Raw genomic sequence first — 16,062 nt, 5'->3', positions numbered from 1 at the left:
TGGCCGCGGTTTGGACCTGTTCGGTTGGAAGTTTGGGGATCTGAATTTGAGCAAGGTTCACAGGTTACCATCTCGAAATTTATCGTAAGAGGTCGATGCGTTGCCATCGGCTCATTGAGCGTTGGTCAAACTAACAATCGGCAGAATCAGTACGAAAGGAAATCGGCAAAATCAAATTAAGGGAAAGTCTTCTTCATTAATAAGAGATGATTTTTACAATGAAGAGCCGATTGCTCAAGCGAGGAAGAACAAAAGAAGAGCCGATTGCTCAGGGACTACTAATCCTACATTACTAATCCTCGCTAGCATCATCGTCGGCGTCGGAGTTGCCGTCGGCGCTACTGCCGGAGAATTCCTCGTCGCTGCTGCCCCAGCCTTCGGCCGGAGCTTCTTCTTCCTCCTCGTCATCATCATCATCCTCGCTGTCCTCCCAAGTGCGGAGGCGCTTCGTCGGCGGATACCCAGCGGAAGAGGAGGAATCATCCTCCTCCTCTTCTTCTCCTTCTTCGTCATCATCCTCGTCCTCGCTGTCCGCCCACATGCGGGAGCGCTTCTTCGGCGGGTGCCTGGCGGAGGGGGAGGCCTCTGTCTTCTCTACTTCTTCTTCTTTCTCCTCCTTGTCGGAGGAGATGGGGTTCGCCCCGGAGTGGAGGTCGTCTTCGTTCTTGCTCTTCGGCGAAGATTGGAGGGGGAGGCCCGAGGGGGAAGAGGAAGAAGAAGACATTGCTACAGGGGAAGAGGGTTTTTTGGGCGTTGGTGGGCAGAACAGAGCAGGGGGATGAAGTGGCGAACCGTTCGGCGCGGATAAATAAAGGGAGTGTAGTGGATATTTAATGCCATGACGGTTCTCGAGGTCGTGGTGCCGAAATTATCAGTTCGTGCAGAGAAGCCCAGGAGGCGAGGCGAAATGATGGAAGATTCTGCGGCAGTTCTGCCCTGCCACGACATGACCCGACGAAAGAAAAGCGTAATGATTTTGGAAATGTAATTTCCAAAACCAGGGGGGCATGTGTTATCACCAGAATTTGACCGGGTCAAAGGTGGGCCGCGATTGGAGATGGGCTTGAAGAATATACATAGAATAAATACATGAATCGGCCTTCCATACCAAGTTTGGGCTAGTTTGCCCATGTATCTGTAACATAGTAGGATATGTGTCGTTTAGAAGTTAGAGTTTAACCCGTGCACGGTTAGGTGCACGCCTGAATTAGAAAGTCCCTGGACTATAAATATGTATCTAGGGTTTATGAAATAAACAACAATCAACGTTCACCACAAACCAATCTCGGCGCATCGCCAACTCCCCCGTCTCGAGGGTTTCTTCCGGGTAAGCACCATGCTGCCTAGATCGCATCTTGCGATCTAGGCAGCACACGTTTATTCGTTGTTCATGCGTTGCTCGTACTGAAGCCTTTTTGATGGCGAGCAACGTAGTTATCATAGATGCTTTAGGGTTAGCATTGTTCTTCGTATCACATGCTATCGTCGTGCAACCCTTAGGCATCTAGCCGCCCTTACGCCTGTCACGGGTGTAAGGGCGGCACCCCGCTTGATCATTGTTTAGTAGATCCGATCCGTTATGATTGCTCCTTGTTCTTCAAGGATTAGTTTAATATCTGCATTGTTAGGCCTTACAAACGGGTCGAAGGATCCAGTGGCGCGTAGGGTGTAGTTTGCTAGCCCTAGACAGGAAGTTCCGAGGATCAACTTCGTGTTGGTTTTTAGGCCTTGTCTAGGGTCGGTTTACGATCACCGTGCGTGGCCGCGAGGCTCGATCACGAGTAGGATGTTCCGATTATGCGGTGAAAACCCCAGATCGTAGTAGGTCGCTTTAGCTTTATCTTGATCAAGCAGGACCACCATCTGATCGTACACCTCGTACGTATCATGGGTGGATCGGCTCTTTGAGCCGATTCACAGGATAACCTGAGAGCCGATCGAGGCTCGTATTTAATGTTCACGTGTATGCCATGCAGGAAACTAAGCGAGGCATCATCCAACACCTTCCTGACCAGGTATAGGTCAGGTGGCACGCCCTTGCATCAGCATCGGACGTGTGCGCAGAAGGCTTTGCGGGCCGTCGCTCGGAGGGACCAGGGCCAGCCGCAGTCCTGGGAGATTCCCGCCTCTACGGTGTTGCCCGTCGCTGCCCGCCGGTGGGTTTCTGACCGCAACAGCAATACAAGTTGCATGTCGAGCGTGGAGCAAATCTCATGAACGCGGTCATGTAAAGTTAGCCCGAGCCGCTTCATCCCACTATGCCACAAAGATGCAAAGTACTCAAACTAAAGACAACATAAGCATCAACGCCCACAAAACCATTGTGTTCTACTCGTGCAACCATCTATGCATAGACACAACTCTGATACCACTGTAGGGATACGTTGCATAGAAAACAAAAAAATTCCTACCGCGAGAACGCAATCCAAGCCAAGATGCAATCTAGAAGATGGGAGCAACGAGGAGATGATCGAGACTCACCCTTGAAGATTTCCAAAGCCTACAAGATGAGGTTCTTGTTGCTGCGGTAGACGATCACTTGCCGCTTTCAAAAGCGCGTAGAAGATCTTGACGGTGCTACAATCGGGCAGCACCTCCGTACTCGGTCACACGTTCGGTGTTGATGAAGACGACGTCCACCTCCCCGTTCCAGCGGGCAGTGGAAGTAGTAGCTCCTCCTTGAATCCGGCAGCACGACGGCGTGGTGACGGTGGCGATGGAGATCTCCGGCGGAGCTTCGCTAAGCGTTGCGGGAGAGGGGGAGGAGTGGGGCGGCTAGGGTTTGGGGAGAGGGGTTGCCGGCCTCTATGGGGTGCGGCCAGCTTGTGGCTTTTTGGTGGCCGGCCCCCTCCCCTTGGCCCCTCATTATATAGGTGGAACCCCCAAGTGTTGGACTACAAGTCTTCGAATAAGACCCCAACCCAAAACCTTCCATGTTGTAGGGAAACCTACCCAAGGTGGGACTCCCACCCAAGTGGGATTCCCACCCTTCCATGAGGGTGGCCGGCCCCCTTGGTGGAGTCCACCTTGGACTCCCCCCTCTAGGGTTGGCTGGCCATGGGTGGTGGAGTCCCTCCGGGACTCCGCTTTCCAAAGTGATTTCTTCCGGACTTTTCTAGAACCTTCTAGAACCTTCCATAAATGCACCGGATCATTTCCAAACTTGGAATATGACTTCCTATATATGAATCTTATTCTCCGGACCATTCCGGAACTCCTCGTGATGTCCGGGATCCCATCCGAGACTTCGAACAATACTTTGAACTCCATTCCATATTCAAGTTCTACTATTACAACATCAAACCTTAAGTGTGTCACCCTACGGTTCGCGAACTATGTGGACATGGTTGAGAACTCTCTCCGACCAATAACCAATAGCGGGATCTGGAGATCCATAATGGCTCCCACATATTCAACGATGACTTAGTGATCGAATGAACCATTCACATATGATACCAATTCCCTTTGTCACGCGATATTTTACTTGTCCGAGGTTTGATCATCGGTATCTCTCTATACCTTGTTCAACCTCGTCTCCTGATAAGTACTCTTTACTCGTACCGTGGTATGTGGTCTCTTATGAACTTATTCATATGCTTGCAAGACATTAGACGACATTCCACCGAGAGGGCCCAGAGTATATCTATTCGTCATCGGGATGGACAAATCCCACTGTTGATCCATATGCCTCAACTCATACTTTCCGGATACTTAATCCCACCTTTATAACCACCCATTTACGCAGTGGCGTTTGATGTAATCAAAGTACCTTTCCGGTATAAGTGATTTACATGATCTCATGGTCGAAAGGACTAGGTAACTATGTATCGAAAGCTTATAGCAAATAACTTAATGACGTGATCTTATGCTACGCTTAATTGGGTGTGTCCATTACATCATTCATATAATGATATAACCTTGTTATTAATAACATCCAATGTTCATGATTATGAAACTAATCATCTATTAATCAACAAGCTAGTTAAGAGGCTTACTAGGGACTCATTGTTGTTTACATATCACACATGTATCAATGTTTCGGTTAATACAATTATAGCATGGTATATAAAAATTTATCATAAACATAAAGATATATAATAACCACTTTTATTATTGCTTCTTGGGCATATCTCCAACATCAGCCGCCCCACACAACTGGCACTGATCACCATCAGTCATTCTACGATGGGCTCAAACATCATTAGTAGGCAGTGAGTGCTTAGCCAACCTCCACAAAAATACTTTCTTCTCAATAGTTTGTCCGGCCGAGCTTGATGCTCGCCCCTCCAGCCAGGCTTCTCTCTTTTCCCTAGTGTGAACCAGCATCCGATATGCAAATCATACTGAGAAGAGGCCTTTTCGGTCATAGTGTCATGCCCAGATATCATCCAATCTCTTGGTACTTAGAGGAATCTGTAGAATTATGTCCACATCAATTGGAAGCAAAAACTCTCGGAGATTTTCCTCCCTCCATGTCACTGTAGTTGCATCTATAAAATCAACAACTCGTCGTGGAGGTTGTGCGGCCAAGCATGCCAGAGGCCGCAACATGCCATCGCGGGGTATCGACTGATCATTCCATGGGTCTGTATCTTCTCCCGTGCCAATTATGCGGATCAGACCCTGTTTGAGCACTTGCACTCCCTCATGGATCACTCTCCAAACCTGAGATGGTGAAGAGCCAATACTAGATTGCAACATGTTCTTACTTGGGAAATATACCGCTTTAAAAACCCTGCTACGGCCCCCTTGAATGGATCGTAGCGATCAAAAGGGGGGTGAATGGACGCTATGTCAAGTTTTAGTCTTTTTCAATTTTTAGTGCAACGGAAGGTAAAGGTGATAGCTTTAGCGATGGCGGTGTTCCTACAATGATCCTAGACAAGTACAACAAGCAAAGGAATCACACAAGATAGTAAGAGTAAGGAGCGGGACAACCGGAGGGCGCGGAGACGAGGGGAGGTTTGTTTCCCGCAGTTCCTCCCACAAAAGGGAGTACGTCTGCGTTGAGGAGGTGCTAGCCTCACACAAGAGGCTAGACGGACACACCACGAAGGAAGACCTCACCTTCTTCCCGAGAGAGCTCCACAAAGGTGCTCCCCCTTCTCCACTAAGGCACCTGTCGACGCGGTGATTCCTTCACAAGGTTGGGGCGAGCTCCACACCACATGGAGGCTCCCAACAACCTATGGGGCTAGCACAACACCAAGCTAGCCTCCATAGGTGCACTTCTTCCAAGATTCCACCATAGGAACTCTACCACCAAGATCCACTAAGGACTACCACGAATTGGTGAAATTTCTCTCGGTAGAACGATAGATCGGGCTCTCCTCCACCACTCCTCAAAGTATGAGCAAGATTGATTGGGTAGGGAGGGAGATCCACTCAGTTTGACCTCAGCAACAATGGAGGAGAGAGAGACAAGAGCTAAAAACGAGTTGGGGAAGAAGGGGCCTTTTTATAGGTCCCCTCAAATCCAACCGTTATGTGTTGTTTTGGCCTAAGCGGTACTACCGCTTTGTCCAAGCGGTACTACCGCTCTGAGTTCGAATCCACACAGTACTTGTCCACGTGGATACGGAGCGGTACTACCGCTGGCGGTACCGCTCGAGGTACCGCAATAGGGTCCAGACCTTACTGGACTCAAAGCGGTACCGAAGCGGTACTACCGTAACGAGTTACGGTACTTGAGCGGTACCGTGGGCGGTACTACCGCTAGCAAGCGGTACTACCGCTCATGTTACCGCAAAGGTACCGCAACTAGTACTGTGAGACAATATCGTGTGCAATCCTCAGAGCGGTATCTCAGAGCGGTACCAGTAGGGGTAGCGGTACTACCGCTCCTGGTACCGGTAGTACCGCTATGACTAAAACAGCTTTTTCCTCTTTTCCTCTCCTACCATGTTACCTCACGACACACACACAAAACCAGAAAACCTAAGATCTACGCTTCAGTCTTCCGATCATAGTGTGTTTGTAAGGGTACATTGCCCCTATGTGTGGTTTTGGTAACTAATGACAAACCCTATGGACTAATGTTTTCATTGAGTTTATGATGGCGTGTAACTCACACGTTCGTTGGGAACCCCAAGAGGAAGGTATGATGCGCACAGCAGCAAGTTTTCCCTCAGAAAGAAACCAAGGTTTATCGAACCAGGAGGAGCCAAGAAGCACGTTGAAGGTTGATGGCGGCGGGATGTAGTGCGGCGCAACACCAGGGATTCCGGCGCCAACGTGGAACCTGCACAACACAACCAAAGTACTTTGCCCCAACGAAACAGTGAGGTTGTCAATCTCACCGGCTTGCTGTAACAAAGGATTAACCGTATTGTGTGGAAGATGATTGTTTGCGAGAAAACAGTAAAAACAAGTATTGCGACGAGATTTGTATTTCAAGTATAAAAGAATGGACCGGGGTCCACAGTTCACTAGAGGTGTCTCTCCCGTAAGATAAAAGCATGTTGGGTGAACAAATTACAGTCGGGCAATTGACAAATAGAGAGGGCATAACAATGCACATACATGTCATGATAAATATAGTGAGATTTAATTGGGCATTACGACAAAGTACATAGACCGCCATCCAGATGCATCTATGCCTAAAAAGTCCACCTTCGAAGTTATCATCCGAACCCCTTCCAAGTATTAAGTTGCTAAACAACGGACAATTGCATTAAGTATGGTGCGTAATGTAATCAACAACTACATCCTTAGACATAGCATCAATGTTTTATCCCTAGTGGCAACAAGCACATCCATAACCTTAGGGGTTTCTGTCACTCCCAGCATTCACGGAGACATGAACCCACTATCGAGCATAAATACTCCCTCTTGGAGTTAAGAGCAAAAACTTGGCCAGAGCCTCTACTAATAACGGAGAGCATGCAAGATCATAAACAACACATAGGTAATAACTTGATAATTAACATAACATAGTATTATCTATCCATCGGATCCCGACAAACACAACATATAGCATTACAGATAGATGATCTTGATCATGTTAGGCAGCTCACAAGATCCAACAATGAAGCACAATGAGGAGAAGACAAACATCTAGCTACTGCTATGGACCCATAGTCCAGGGGTGAACTACTCACTCATCACTCCGGAGGCGACCATGGCGGTGAAGTGTCCTCCGGGAGATGAATCCCCTCTCCGGCAGGGTGCCGGAGGAGATCTCCAGAATCCCCCGAGATGGGATTGGCGGTGGCGTCTCTGGAAGGTTTTCCGTATCGTGGCTCTCGGTCCTGGGGGTTTCGCGACGGAGGCTTTAAGTAGGCGAAAGGGCAACGTGGGGGGCCACACGAGGGCCCCACGCCATAGGTCGGCGCGGCCAGGGCCTGGGCCGCGCCGCCCTATGGTGGCGGCGCCTCGTGGCCCCACTTCGACTCCTCTTCGGTCTTCCGGAAGCTTCGTGGCAAAATAGGACCCCGGGCGTTGATTTCGTCCAATTCCGAGAATATTTCGTTACTAGGATTTCTGAAACCAAAAACAGCAGAAAACAAGAATCGGCTCTTCGGCATCTTGTTAATAGGTTAGTTCCAGAAAATGCACGAATATGACATAAAGTGTGCATAAAACATGTAGATATCATCAATAATGTGGCATGGAACATAAGAAATTATCGATACGTCGGGGACGTATCAGCATCCCCAAGCTTAGTTCTGCTCGTCCCGAGCGGGTAAAATGATAACAAAGATAATTTCTGAAGTGACATGCCATCATAACCTTGATCATACTATTTGTAAACATATGTAATGAATGCAGCGATCAAAACAATGGTAATGACATGAGTAAACAAGTGAATCATAAAGCAAAGACTTTTCATGAATAGTACTTCAAGACAAGCATCAATAAGTCTTGCATAAGAGTTAACTCATAAAGCAATAAATCAAAGTAAAGGTATTGAAGCAACACAAAGGAAGATTAAGTTTCAGCGGTTGCTTTCAACTTGTAACATGTATATCTCATGGATAATTGTCAACATAGAGTAATATAACAAGTGCAATATGCAAGTATGTAGGAATCAATGCACAGTTCACACAAGTGTTTGCTTCTTGAGATGGAGAGAGATAGGTGAACTGACTCAACATAAAAGTAAAAAGAATGGTCCTTCAAAGAGGAAAGCATCGATTGCTATATTTGTGCTAGAGCTTTTATTTTGAAAACATGAAACAATTTTGTCAACGGTAGTAATAAAGCATATGAGTTATGTAAATTATATCTTACAAGTTGCAAGCCTCATGCATAGTATACTAATAGTGCCCGCACCTTGTCCTAATTAGCTTGGACTACCGGATCATCGCAATACACATGTTTTAACCAAGTGTCACAATGGGGTACCTCCATGCCGCCCGTACAAAGGTCTAAGGAGAAAGCTCGCATTTTGGATTTCTCGCTTTTGATTATTCTCAACTTAGACATCCATACCAGGACAACATGGACAACAGATAATGGACTCCTCTTTAATGCATAAGCATGTGACAACAATTATTATTCTCATATGAGATTGAGGATATATGTCCAAAACTGAAACTTCCACCATGATTCATGGCTTTAGTTAGCAGCCCAATGTTCTTCTCTAACAATATGTATGCTCCAACCATTAAGGTGGTAGATCTCTCCTACTTCAGACAAGACGGACATGCATAGCAACTCACATGATATTCAACAAAGAATAGTTGATGGCGTCCCCAGAAACATGGTTATCGCACAACAAGCAACTTAATAAGAGTGCATAAGTACATATTCAATACCACAATAGTTTTTAAGCTATTTGTCCCATGAGCTATATATTGCAAAGGTGAATGATGGAATTTTTAAAGGTAGCACTCAAGCAATTTACTTTGGAATGGCGGAGAAATACCATGTAGTAGGTAGGTATGGTGGACACAAATGGCATAGTGGTTGGCTCAAGGATTTTGGATGCATGAGAAGTATTCCCTCTCGATACAAGGTTTAGGCTAGCAAGGTTATTTGAAACAAACACAAGGATGAACGGTGCAGCAAAACTCACATAAAAGACATATTGTAAACATTATAAGACTCTACACCGTCTTCCTTGTTGTTCAAAACTCAATACTAGATATTATCTAGACTCTAGAGAAACCAAATATGCAAACCAAATTAGCAAGCTCTAAGTGTTTCTTCATTAATGGGTGCAAAGTATATGATGCAAGAGCTTAAACATGAGCACAACAATTGCCAAGTATCAAATTATCCAAGACATTTTAGAATTACTACATGTAGCATTTTCCAATTCCAACCATATAACAATTTAACGAAGAAGAAACTTCGCCATGAATACTATGAGTAGAGCCTAAGGACATACTTGTCCATATGCTACAGCGGAGCGTGTCTCTCTCCCACAAACTGAATGCTAGGATACATTTTATTCAAACAAAACAAAAACAAAAAAAAAACGACGCTCCAAGCAAAGTGCATAAGATGTGACGGAATAAAAATATAGTTTCAGGGGAGGAACCTGATAATGTTGTCGATGAAGAAGGGGATGCCTTGGGCATCCCCAAGCTTAGACGCTTGAGTCTTCTTAAAATATGCAGGGGTGAACCACCGGGGCATCCCCAAGCTTAGAGCTTTCACTCTCCTTGATCATATTGCATCATACTCCTCTCTTGATCCTTGAAAACTTCCTCCACACCAAACTCGAAACAACTCATTAGAGGGTTAGTGCACAATAAAAATTAACATGTTCAGAGGTGACACAATCATTCTTAACACTTCTGGACATTGCATAAAGCTACTGGACATTAATGGATCAAAGAAATTCATCCAACATAGCAAAAGAGGCAATGCGAAATAAAAGGCAGAATCTGTCAAAACAGAACAGTCCGTAAAGATGGATTTAATTGAGGCACCAGACTTGCTCAAATGAAAATGCCCAAATTGAATGAAAGTTGCGTACATATCTGAGGATCACTCACGTAAATTGGCTTAATTTTCTGAGTTACCTACAGAGAATTAGACCCAGATTCGTGACAGCAAAGAAATCTGTTGCTGCGCAGTAATCCAAATCTAGTATTTACTTTACTATCAAAGACTTAACTTGGCACAACAAAACTCAAAACTAAGATAAGGAGAGGTTGCTACAGTAGTAAACAACTTCCAAGACTCAAATATAAAACAAAAATACTGTAGTAAAAACATGGGTTCTCTCCCATAAGCGCTTTTCTTTAACGCCTTTCAGCTAGGCGCAGAAAGTGTATATCAGGTAACATCAAGAGATGAAGCATCAACATCATAATTTGTTCTAATAATAGAATCATATGGTAACTTCATTCTCTTTCTAGGGAAGTGTTCCATACCTTTCTTGAGAGGAAATTGATATTTAATATTACCTTCCTTCATATCAATAGTAGCACCAACGGTTCGAAGAAAAGGTCTTCCCAATATAATTGGGCAAGATGCATTGCATTCAATATCCAAGACAACAAAATCAACGGGGACAAGGTTATTGTTAACCATAATATGAACATTATCAACTCTCCCCAAAGGTTTCTTTTTAGCATTATCAGCGAGATTAACATCCAGATAACAGTTTTTCAATGGTGGCAAGTCAAGCATATCATAGACTTTTTTAGGCATAACGAAATACTTGCACCAAGATCACATAAAGCATTACAATAAAAATCTTTGACCCTCATTTTAATGATGGGCTCCCAACCATCCTCTAGCTTTCTAGGAATAGAAGTTTCAAGTTTTAGTTTCTCTTCTCTAGCTTTTATGAGAGCATTTGTAATATGTTTTGTGAAAGCCAAGTTTACAGCGCTAGCATTGGGACTCTTAGCAAGTTTTTGTAAGAACTTTATAACTTCAGAGATGTGGCAATCATCAAAATCTAAATCATTACAATCTAAAGCAATGGGATTATCATCCCCAAGGTTGGAAAAAATTTCAGCGGTTTTATCACAGGCAGTTTCAGCAGTTTTAGCAGTTTCAGGTAATTTTGCGCGCTTTGCACTAGGAGTAGAAACATTGCCAACACCAATTATTTTATCATTGATAGTAGGAGGTGAAGCAACATGTGAATCATTAGCATTGCTAGTGGTGGTAATAGTCCAAACTTTAGCTACATTTTTCTCTTTAGCTAGTTTTTCATTTTCTTCTCTATCCCACCTAGCACGCAGTTCAGCCATTAATCTTATATTCTCATTAATTCTAACTTGGATGGCATTTGCTGTAGTAACAATTTTATTTTCAATATCCTCAGGTTTAGCAGCCATTTTATTAATTAAAGAATATTGTGACGCAGACATGTATGAGATTCGGTTTTCAGCATTTGCAAGTTTAGTTTGTAACCCAGAAATCTCCCTATTCAGATTTTCAAGTTGATTTCCTATATTCTTCAACAAGGTAGATTGTTCATTCATAGTTTTAGTAAACAATTTATTTTGCTCATATTGTGATTGCATAAAGCTCTTGGTGGATCTTTCAATTTCTAACATCTTTTCCTCATTAGGTGAAACATATCTACCATAAGAGTTACTATTAGCAGGATATGGCCTAGAATTTTGAGCAACCAATGAAGCTAACGGAACATTATTAGGATCGACATTAGTCCTACCATTCACAAGCATAGACATAATAGCATCAATCTTATCATTCAAGGAAGAGGATTCTTCAACAGAATTTACCTTCTTACCTTGTGGAGCTCTTTCCGTGTGCCATTCAGAGTAATTAATCATCATATCATCAAGGAGCTTCGTTGCTTCACCAAGAGTGATGGACATAAAGGTACCTCCAGCAGCTGAATCCAATAAATTCCGCGAAGAAAAATTTAGTCCTGCATAGAAGGTTTGGATGATCATCCAAGTAGTCAGTCCATGGGTTGGGCAATTTTTAACCAAAGATTTCATTCTTTCCCAAGCTTGAGCAACATGTTCATTATCCAATTGTTTAAAATTCATTATGCTACTCCTCAAAGATATAATTTTAGCAGGGGGATAATATCTACCAATAAAAGCATCCTTGCATTTAGTCCATGAATCAATACTATTCTTAGGCAGAGATAGCAACCAATCTTTAGCTCTTCCGCTTAATGAGAAAGGAAACAATTTTAATTTTATAATGTCACCATCTACATCTTTATACTTTTGCATTTCACATAGTTCAACAAAATTATTAAGATGGGCAGCAGCATCATCAGAACTAACACCAGAAAATTGCTCTCGCATAACAAGATTCGATAAAGCAGGTTTAATTTCAAAGAATTCTGCTGTAGTAGCAGGTGGAGCAATAGGTGTGCATAGGAAATCATTATTATTTGTGGTTGTGAAGTCACACAACTTAGTATTTTCAGGGGTGGCCATTTTAGCAGTAGTAAATAAAGCAAACTAGATAAAGTAAATGCAAGTAAACTAATTTTTTTTGTATTTTTGATATAGCAAACAAGATAGTAAATAAAGTAAAGCTAGCAACTAATTTTTTTGTGTTTTGATATAATGCAGCAAACAAAGTAGTAAATAAAATAAAGCAAGACAAAAACAAAGTAAAGAGATTGGGAAGTGGAGACTCCCCTTGCAGCGTGTCTTGATCTCCCCGGCAACGGTGCCAGAAAAAGAGCTTGATGGCGTGTAACTCACACGTTCGTTGGGAACCCCAAGAGGAAGGTATGATGCGCACAGCAGCAAGTTTTCCCTCGTAAAGAAACCAAGGTTTATCGAACCAGGAGGAGCCAAGAAGCACGTTGAAGGTTGATGGCGGCGGGATGTAGTGCGGCGCAACACCGGGATTCCGGCGCCAACGTGGAACCCGCACAACACAACCAAAGTACTTTGCCCCAACGAAACAGTGAGGTTGTCAATCTCACCGGCTTGCTGTAACAAAGGATTAACCGTATTGTGTGGAAGATGATTGTTTGCAGAAAACAGTAAAAACAAGTATTGCAGCAGATTTGTATTTCAGTATAAAAGAATGGACCGGGGTCCACAGTTCACTAGAGGTGTCTCTCCCGTAAGATAAAAGCATGTTGGGTGAACAAATTACAGTCGGGCAATTGACAAATAGAGAGGGCATAACAATGCACATACATGTCATGATAAATATAGTGAGATTTAATTGGGCATTACGACAAAGTACATAGACCGCCATCCAGCTGCATCTATGCCTAAAAAGTCCACCTTCAGGTTATCATCCGAACCCCTTCCAGTATTAAGTTGCTAAACAACAGACAATTGCATTAAGTATGGTGCGTAATGTAATCAACAACTACATCCTTAGACATAGCATCAATGTTTTATCCCTAGTGGCAACAAGCACATCCATAACCTTAGGGGTTTCGTCACTCCCCAGATTCACGGAGACATGAACCCACTATCGAGCATAAATACTCCCTCTTGGAGTTAAGAGCAAAAACTTGGCCGAGCCTCTACTAATAACGGAGAGCATGCAAGATCATAAACAACACATAGGTAATAACTTGATAATTAACATAACATAGTATTCTCTATCCATCGGATCCCGACAAACACAACATATAGCATTACGGATAGATGATCTTGATCATGTTAGGCAGCTCACAAGATCCAACAATGAAGCACAATGAGGAGAAGACAACCATCTAGCTACTGCTATGGATCCATAGTCCAGGGGTGAACTACTCACTCATCACTCCGGAGGCGACCATGGCGGTGAAGAGTCCTCCGGGAGATGAATCCCCTCTCCGGCAGGGTGCCGGAGGAGATCTCCAGAATCCCCCGAGATGGGATTGGCGGCGGCGGCGTCTCTGGAAGGTTTTCCGTATCGTGGCTCTCGGTCCTGGGGGTTTCGCGACGGAGGCTTTAAGTAGGCGAAAGGGAAACGTGGGGGGCCACACGAGGGCCCCACGCCATAGGTCGGCGCGGCCAGGGCCTGGGCCGCGCCGCCCTATGGTGGCGGCGCCTCGTGGCCCCACTTCGACTCCTCTTCGGTCTTCCGGAAGCTTCGTGGCAAAATAGGACCCCGGGCGTTGATTTCGTCCAATTCCGAGAATATTTCGTTACTAGGATTTCTGAAACCAAAAACAGCGAGAAAACAACAACCGGCTCTTCGGCATCTTGTTAATAGGTTAGTTCCAGAAAATGCACGAATATGACATAAAGTGTGCATAAAACATGTAGATATCATCAATAATGTGGCATGGAACATAAGAAATTATCGATACGTCGGAGACGTATCAGTTTATATGAAGGAATATTCCATAGGTACTACTTGTATTCCATGTGTTGGATTCAAGTATGGATGCCATGAGATAAAGATACACCTTGTGTATTGGCATCAAGATCATCGATTTGAAGTTATATATGTGATATGATCAAGAAGAAGAAATGAAGATGGAGTTCTTATGTGGAACTCAATATTAGCCATACTCTATCTTATGTGATAAGCAATGGATGATCAAGATCTTGAGAGCTTGATTCCAAGTGAAGAATTCTTTATATACATCTCAAGATAGTATGATAGAGTATGAGAAGATACAAGGTTGAGTCGGGCAAGTTCAAGATGAGCATCTCAAGTGAATCACATGTTTGAAGCTTGCCGTCCATTTGGTGATAATGGACATGTGAAGATGCATCAATAGAGCTTTCCCATCATGGTGTATGGGGGAGCGTTTGTGAGTCTACACGAAGCGACAATGATCAAGTGTGGCATTCCGGCTTGAGTGGAGCGTGAAGACCTATCATCAAGATCAAGCGGGATGCGCAAGGCAAAGGTATGGCCTTGCTAGGTTTTCCTTTTACCGATCTCAAGGTGGTTGGTGGGAGACCGGATTATAGGATAGATAGCCGCACTATCAAGAGGGGCTTTCGGTTGGGTAACTTGATCACATCGTCTTAGGGAGCTCAACCCTTTGAATACTTTGCATATCCTTATTGCTTCTTGGTGTTTCTATGTGTAAGGTTCTTGAGCTTGTTGCTAGCTTTACAACAAGCCCAAGTTCATCGAAAACGGAGTTCGCATGCGTCTTCTATTGCGTTTTCGAGGTTGGGTGATTTTACCGGTTATTCATGATATAAGGTTCTACCTTTTATATTTATGATAAAATCCACTCCTACAGATTCTTGAGTTTGCACTTTCTATAGGATAGCATTTGTTGTTATCTTCCAAACAAAATTGGTTTCATTCGAATCGGAGTTCGGGAGCATTAGTTATTAAAGAAAAAGGAAAAAGGGGAAAAGAATAAAAAGAAAAGAAAAAAGGGGAAGGGCGGCCGGCCGACCGACCGGCCTGCCGGGCCACGCGCCGGCCCGCCCGGCCGAAACCGGCCCAGGCGCTCACGCCGACCGGGCGGAGTACTGGGGGCCTCCCAGCCTAGTCCGGCCCAGGCTCCGGTCGCCTACCGGGCCGCCCGGCCAGGCCGGCCTCCCTGCCGGCTGGGCCTCAGACGCCCCCGCGCGGCCCACCTGCGCCTGCGCTCCCTTGCTATCCGCCACCTGCGCGCGGTCGCCGCTCCGTCCGGTCGGTGGGCCGGCCCGACCGGACGCTTGGCCAACCTCCCCAGCCCATAATCCGGTAAGCCGGCTGCCAGGCCGGCTGGGCTGTTTTCTGGCCCGTTTTTCTGCCCACTTTCACTTAACTTTTTCCCCAACGGTTTTATTTGCTCCCATGCTATAAATAGCCCTTCTTCCACCTTGAGCAATGCTAGTTCTTCTATTCTCTCACCTCCATTGTTGCATTTGAAGAACTTGCTCTCTCTCTCTCTTGTCTTCCCCCATGATTTTTGCTCATTCTTGAGGGATCTAAGAGAGGAGATCTAGATCTACACTTCCACCAATCCATTTCTCCTCTAAGTGAGGGGAACTCTTAGGATCTAGATCTTGGAGTCTTTTGTTGACTTTCCCCATTGTTCTTCCTCTCCAATCTCCTCTTAGCATTTGTTGCTTGGGTGGGATTTGAGAGTGAAGGATTTGAACACCTCTAGTGTTCTTGCTTTGCATCATTGCATAGTGTTGAGCTCTCCACCACGATTAATTCGAGTGAGAGACCGTGAGCTTGTTACTCTTGGAGGGAGACCTCCTAGTTGGCTTGGCGGTTGGTGCTCCGGTTATCTCTTCAAGAAGA

The sequence above is a fragment of the Lolium rigidum genome, chromosome 4 (assembly GCF_022539505.1).
Source record: "Lolium rigidum isolate FL_2022 chromosome 4, APGP_CSIRO_Lrig_0.1, whole genome shotgun sequence".
Classification (NCBI taxonomy): Eukaryota; Viridiplantae; Streptophyta; class Magnoliopsida; order Poales; family Poaceae; genus Lolium; species Lolium rigidum.
Note: the sequence above shows the minus strand (reverse complement) of the source record.